We start from the raw sequence: 8,120 nt of genomic DNA, 5'->3' as shown, positions 1-8,120 counted from the left end.
CAAGGGATTGAATGAAAATCTAAGTTTGTCCTCTTTTTTGTAATCTGTCATGGAACCATCACTACATTGGCGGGTGCACATGGACGGGCACAATCATGCAGATGTGTATGTCCATGTCCACACACACATTATATATATATATCTATCTTGGAGGTGTCCCTCTTGTTTTTAACAGTATTTTTGTGTATTTTTTCTGTATTCATTCATTTCTACTTTGCAGTGTTCTTTATGTGTATGGACTTGGGAACCTACTACCTCCTCTCCGTTTCGACCCATTGACACCTATGAAAGTGGATCATCTATGAGGATGCGCTATAAATATTGTGAATTTCTCCTGTGCATCTATGATTTTAATATCGCGCCAGATTATGTGTCTGTATATTGGTTAACTTTGTGCCTTATCATCGCACAAACTGGATTTATTTATTTACCTCTTCTTTCTGTGACTCTGTGATCACCATGTATTGGATGTGCGCATGCCCGACTGTGTCGCTTCCTCCCGCCCCCACTGCGGCGTCTCCTATGCCCGCTTTCAGGCGTCTTGGTTACCAAACGTTCACGTGGGCTCTGACACTAGTGGTGGGTGGGTGTGATGAGCGACGCAGCCGCGTATGCACCGCATTAAATACTATACATTGGTCGAAGCGGCGGTCATGTGACCGCGTATACGCCCATAAAAGGGTCCTGCCGGTATACCGTTAAATCACTCATGATTAAGCCAGCATAGTACTGCGAAACGTACGTCGGGTGTCCTCGGGGGCTCCCTCCTACCACCTGTTTGTTCCTGTGCTGTCACCCTGAACGGTAATATGCTTCTCCGCTCTCTCCTTCTCCCGCTGGGATCTATAATTTAGCTATTGTGGCTGGTCCGATTGTTGGGAGGGTAGATTCTTGCAGTGTAGAGGCGGTGTGTACTTTCAGCGCTGGTTGCAGCCCGCCCACTTTACCTCTCATTGTTATCTTTCACATTCGGGTCTTATTGTGATATTACCATTGTATTTATGTATCTGAATTGGTTTTAATATTTCATACTAATAAAGCCTTTTATATCTATCCCGTAAAACTCCTTTCTTTTTGTGTTTAAAGTGTTGGATTGGGTTGAGGTCTGGGGACTGTGGGGACAATCCAGCGCCTCTGCTTCATTGTCATTGACCCATTTCTTCCCCAATCTCGCTGTATGATTCAGGTCGTTGTCCTGCTGGGACACTATGTCGTTCTTTTTATACCCATAGTACTCGAGTGTATGAAGTAAGTCGTCTTGTAGGATCCTCAGCTATAGCTCAGCATTGAGACCACCATCCATCCTGGTCAAGTATCCAACGCCTTTGGCAGTAAACACCCCTATATCATCAGGCTTCCTCCACTGAACTTCATAGTTCCTTCAATTTCTCGATCCTTTCTCCCCTTCTTCCCTTGTTTCTTCCAGACCCATCTATTGACTTTTATCTCATTGCTCTAAATCTCCTGTTTCCAATCTTCCACTTTTCTTTCTTCTTTGTAAATTCGAGCCGACGCTTCTTATGATGATATTGAAGTTGAGGCATCTTCCCCTTTTTCGGGCCTCCATTCCAGACTTGTGTAATGCGCGTCGCTCGGTGCTTGCATGGACATCTGTGATCACACAATTATGAAGCAGACGAGTCGCCTCCACTGCCAGGTGTCACCAAAACTGATAGACCTTGTGATGAGCCGCCTCCGCTGCCGGGTGTCTCCAGAACTGATAGACCTTGTGATGGGCGACTTGTTGTCTCAGATGTTTTGCCTGGATGTCACCCCTTGGCTTTTAAATGGATAGACTTTGTTTTGTATTCTTCCACCTGTCATGGCCTCACTTGATGCAGTTAGGCAATCTTCTTGGCCAAGAAACCAATGAGCTGGATGATGCTGTCTTCTCTTGGGAAATCATCTTCATGGCGGTTTCTTGATTCGAATCAGTGACCTTTCTCTTCGGAATCAACCTAATAACACACTGAGCTATTAGGGAATGTGAGAATAGGTTGTGATTTGTAATGTACAGGAAGAAAAAGAGCAAAACTATAACAATGCAGGGACAGGACGAGAATCTGCATAACTAATCATATGCTAAATAGCTGCAAGTCACATTTATGTATGAGATAGCCAAGATGATTTGTCTATAAAATGAAAGTTGTCTCACACTCAGAGCTGTAGAGGATGGAGAGATATGGAGCCTGAAATGCAAAAGTGCAAAACATTGTTACCCTTTTGCTTGTCAGTGTATCTGCTATACTCGAGCCCCTGGTTTTCTAATGTACTCTATTTTATGCTACATGGTAAATCCTATACTTTGTGGCACATGATGCTCATTATATCCACAATTTTTCCATATTATTTAGGATCACATACTGTCAGATTCTCAGATCACCTGATCTCTCTGACAAACACTGGTATCTGGAGACGTGGGCTCTGCAGAGAATATACACAGGAGGATTAAGTCTCAATCCTGGAAGTCTTGAGATCAGAAAGTAACAGAACAGGCGTCTATTGTATGCCGCACAATGCTTTGTATTCTAGATGTTTTTACCGGATGCATATTTGTCAGGAGGCCAGTCCGGATTATGTCACGCTAAGGAGTAATGAGCGGCAGCTAAAGCAAAGCTAAACTGAAAATAGATGCAGCTGCAAAAAGAAAACACAACCGGTAAGATCACACGTCGTGGAAAAGTGCTGGCTGTGAGGATGACGGCATCACTGATTAGCCGCAGGTCTATTGCTAATATCACCAGGGCTGTAGTTTGCATGAGGTGTGATGGTGTCCTTACCTGACTGCAAGGGGGCAGAATTTAGGCAAAAGTATCGCTCAGATGCCAACAGTTTGGAAATTCATAAGACGTCTCATAATGAAATAAGAACAATCCAAACTCAACCTCCTTGTAAACAAGGAATCATAAGGAAACTTCCAAGAACTTATGGCCAACCTAGCTTAAATACACAGGTATATGGAGGAGAGCAAATTTACGAACAGGTACAGATAAGAACCACGTGGACAAAAGACTAGAGAATTTCAAAGCCCTTTGTTTCTTCTTATAGAAACTACAAATTTACATTTTATGAACAGAAACTATATAAAAGATGTTATATTTTTTTAATGCATAGCAAAGTGGAGAAGACAAAACAATGTTTTGCTCAGCTGGACGATGGCTGGGGCCCAGCCAAATGGATATTGGCTAGATAGGAAACATGACATGACTAGTATCTTCTATTTATGAACAGGTAAAATCATGATAGGAAAGATGACGGTAATATCTCCCACCTGGGACTATTAAGAACAGAGATATTCCAGAAGCTGGAATTTCATGATTTTCTGGGAATATTTGTTTGGTAATCTGAAACATTTAACTGACAAACACAAAAGAATAAGAAATCAGGAAAACACTTTTTCCACACAACTGTAATTGTATATGCGGTATTTTAGTGTTACCTTTTGTAAAATCTTGTATATTTTTCTAAACCCTGCCGACTCTTTTGGATTAAATTAAATTTAACAACACTTCCTTTTGCTCCATACAGAAGAATGGTGGCCAAGTGGCCTGTAAAACGATTGGTGGTGGCAGTTAACACTTTTTTTGTGTTATTCTGGAGCTTGGTAGTGACTGTACCAAGGTATATATTCCATGCGCTGGAACCAGTGATCTACATAATACCCCCAACACAGCGATTAAATACCTCCACCCCCTCCTCCTCAAGAGTTCAAAGTGTCCCTTTCTTTCTATGAAACATCTTAGGTATCTCAGTCCGTGTTAATCACGGTATCTAAGGGGACATACAGCTGGGATTGGAGCAATCTCTGATCCTGGACTTTAGGACAGGGCATCAGTTTCTTATGGCTTACACACAGCTCATGAGGCATAAGTCTTTTTATTCAGCTTGGAAAACTAGTGTTAGAAAGTTTTATACCTAGAGCACCTTGTGCATTATCCCTGATGGCATGGGTGCCCAGATCTGGCAGAGGATTAATATCTTGTGGTTTAATAAGGGTCCCATTAAATTCTGAATTTGGGTCTGAATGCTTAAAAGGGGTTGTCCAGTGAAAATAAGTTCATTTATCAACAGAAGAAGTTATAGTTTCCTGAAGAACCTGCCGTGCGAAACGCGCATCGGGGGCATGAGGTGCCACACCTGGAGTACTGCAATACCGCATTATGGGTAATTGACTTTTCATATGAGATCATGCATGCTGGTTTTCCCAAATGGAGTTAGCATGTGCCTCTGCTCACTAGGCACACATGAGACTAATTGTGAGCTGACATTCTGTGCTTGTAGCAGCTAATAACCATATATAAGCTTCTGATTTAGTCTAGCTATATGCAGAGCAGTTAATCTTATACAGTGTGTCCACCCACATCCTGTCCACCGCCATTAACATAACAGCGGCAGCTATAGGCATAGAAGTGGTATCTAGTTATAGTAAAGTAGCCAAGGGCTACGCAATGAAACCACCTATAGCGCCACCTGGTGGAAAACAATGGAGTTAGCATTTTTATCTTGAAAACGGAACGAGAGAGAAAAAGTGAATTAGAAAATTGTAGGGCATCATCAATTCAATACGAATCGACACCTTGCATACAGAAATGCTATGATATGAAACCCATTCCCCCCCAAACCCCCCCCCCACAAACATTCAATGCTGGTCACGCATATGGCGTTCATTTAACTTTAATGCTCAGTGTCCCCCGTCAGCTGCAATGCACATCTGGACTCTGCACAGCATACTGTATCTTGCTGCACGTTGTGCAATATGGCAGGTGACACGTTTGCACAAGCATCTGTGATACGTGGTCGTAGGTCCTGCAATGTTGGTGGAGGGGTCGCCTACACCTGCTGTTTGATGTGACCTCACAGAAAGAAGTCCAATGGGGTCAAGTCAGCGGAGGCCACAACACACAACCAGCATACCCAATGACTTGTAGGAAGGTCTCCATGAGGTATCGCTTCACGTCCGCAGCCTTGTGAGTTTTACACGTTGTAATCATAGTATTTCTGTATGCAAGGTGTCGATTCCTATTGAATTGATGATGCTCTAGAACTTTGTAATTCACTTTTTCCCTATCTCAATCCATTTGAGATAAAAATGCTATCCCCGTTGTTTTCCACCAGGTGGCGCTATAGGTGGTTTCATTGCGTAGCGCATGGCTACTTTACTATACCTAGACACCACTTCTATCCCTATAGCTGCCACCGTTCTCAAGTTAATGGCGGTGGACAGGATATGGGCGGACACACTGTATATCATGGTGGGCAGAATCTTTGATGGCATTACCAAGGCTGTTTTTCTAATGTGGGTTGAGTTTGGGTATTTGGGCACTACATGGTATATGCTGACGGGTGACTACCCAGACGATATCCACAAGGCATCTGCAATCATAGCCCAGATATGGCATGGCTGCCATGTAAGCGGCTGGTCTTATCTGCAGATATTCTCTAGTTTATTACAGGATAGGACCCTGAACAACACGATCATACATGAACTATTTATACCTTGTTTCCATCCTAAGCTCATGGTCTGACACTGAAAACCTTACAAACCAGTCAATCCCACCGGCCACATAAAAAGATGAAAGCTCAGACTGACCAGGAACGGGAAACAGTCCACATTCCTGAGCGCTGATACATATCACAGGGGCTCTTTACGGAAAGTTTCCTTTACCAAGTAGGGGAATGAGATCCTATAAGGACAAGTAATGGACAAAATACAGATCTCCGCAGCCAGATAGATGGGATGACCTGAAGGGTTACCTCCAACTCCCGAATACATCTGGTCTACAAGCCAGAGCTCCAGCCACATGGCCCAGAGGACAACCTTTAAAATCCTTTTTTAAATAAAAGGGGGTCAAAGGCCAGATGGTTAATATTTCATGGTTTGCCAGGGATCCCGTTAAATTCTGAACTGGGTTCTGAAAGCTTAAAGGGGCTGTCCAGTGAAAAGACGTTCACTTATTGGCTGCATATGTTATCAGAGATGAGTGAGCGTACTCACACTGCTCGTTACTCAAGCATTGGGGGTTTCAAGCGAGACTCAAGTACTAAGTATAAATTAAGTCAATGGGAAACAAGCATTTTGAAACTCAATGGAATAACTAGCTTTGCACGCTCATCACTAGTTATGTATATATTGTGGGTGTCCGACCACTAGGACTTTAACCTATGGGCAAAATGGTGAAGTTTTACCCTTGTTCTAATAGAGCATCAGTGCACATAACTATGGAGCGGAGCGCGCCAGTCGATGCTTTATCATTGCTGTGTGAGATGACTGGGGGAGGGATGCCCGATGTCAGCAACGGCGGCACCGGGTAATAGCGGCCGCTTGGTCTGCGACAGAACAGCGCAGCTCCTTTGGTATACTAATAGATCACAGACTGAACATGAGTCAACAGTGTGACGCAGCAGCAAAAAAGGCAAACACCATTCTAGCATGTATTAACAGAAGCATACAGTCTAGATCACGTGAAGTCATTATCCCCCTTTACTCCTCTTTTAGTCAGACCTCATCTGGAATTGTGTCCAGTTCTGGGCACCACATTTTAAAAAAGGCATCAACAAACTGGAGCAAGAGTTACCAGAACGGTGACTTGTCTGCAAACCATATCCTATGAGGAACGGTTACAGGATTTAGGAATGTTTAGCTTGCAAAAGAGACAACTGAGAGGAGACTTAATAGCGGTCTACAAATATCTTAAAGACTGACACTGTAGAGGGATATTCTTTTCACAACGAAAGACTAGAAGCAATGGGATGAAACTGATGGGGAGGAGACACAGATTCGATATTAGACCGTAAGGGTGATCAATGAGTGGAACAGGCTGCCGCAAGAGGTGGTGAATTCTCTTTCAATGGAAATCTTTAAAAAGAGGTTGGATGGACATCTAGTCCAACCCCCCTGCTCAAAGCAGGATTCACTAAATCATCCCAGACAGATTATCTAGGAGGTCCATTCCAACGCCAATATTCTATGAATCTATGATTCCTCTCACAGAAAGGAGCTGGCTGCTGATCTGCATGGCAGCCGCTGGGCCCCTAACCTGCTTGGCCTGGTCGCAATGGCAACCTCTGCGACCGCGGTCATTACGCCCACCACCAAATTATTCTTTGTAAAGGTGACATCCTCCACTTTTTCCAGCTAGCCTCAGAATTAAAGGCTCCTTTCAGATTGCGTTTTTCCCTACGTCCACAGGTCCCGTCGGAGCATCCGTCCGAACCGCCCCCTCCTTCAACTCTGCAAAGCATGTTTCGGACGCATGCGCTCGGGTGTCCGGCTGCATAAAACGTATTTGTGCAAAAATGGCACAAAGCAGAGCACACGCTAACCGTAATGTGCTTACAGTGAATGGCCCTGCCAGCGCATGCGTCCAAAACACGCTATGCAGAGTGGGGGAGGGTCAGTTCAGACGGATGCTCCGACAGGACCTGTAAACGTAGGGAAAAACGCAATCTGAAAGGAGCTAAAGTGATGGTTGACTATATGCCCTCATGTTTCATTTCAACAGGAGTGAAAGCCTGGTTCTGAAGACCTATGTGACCTTCAAGATTTAAGTTCTCACCCATCCTTCCATGGACTACCCTTTTAAAATGATACTCCTCCAGATGGTGGGTTTATTCCAAAGCGAAGGTGACACCTGCATGGAGGTGGAAGATTCTGCCAAAATTGATAGTTTAGGCTTATACAATCCACATGTTTACTAAGATTACAATTCACAAAAGTTCACAGGACTCCATATTCAGACCTGTCACATCTGAACCTCTGCTGTAAAGCGCTATGGAATATGTTGGCACTATAGAAATAAAGATTGTCATCTGCAACTGTGGTAATCAAGGACTGGTGGAGGAACACTGCCATAAACAGTCATTTTCTCAACTGGAAAATGGTTCTGGCGGCGATTTTTTTTTTAATTCATAGATTGGTCAGTGTGCTGTCCATTCAACACAATGTTCGTTACATACTGAAAATGCAGTCTGAACCTAGCCTAAGACACTGGTAGCAGGAAAACGTGCAGTCCACTGCAATCAATAGGGCCATGCGCACACGAGTAAGATTTATATGCCTTTATAATAAGAACCTATGTTTATATTAGATAGAAGAGGGATATCTCTTGTTAAAATTATTG

Source organism: Anomaloglossus baeobatrachus, chromosome 3 (genome assembly GCF_048569485.1).
Source record: "Anomaloglossus baeobatrachus isolate aAnoBae1 chromosome 3, aAnoBae1.hap1, whole genome shotgun sequence".
Classification (NCBI taxonomy): domain Eukaryota; kingdom Metazoa; phylum Chordata; class Amphibia; order Anura; family Aromobatidae; genus Anomaloglossus; species Anomaloglossus baeobatrachus.
Note: the sequence above shows the minus strand (reverse complement) of the source record.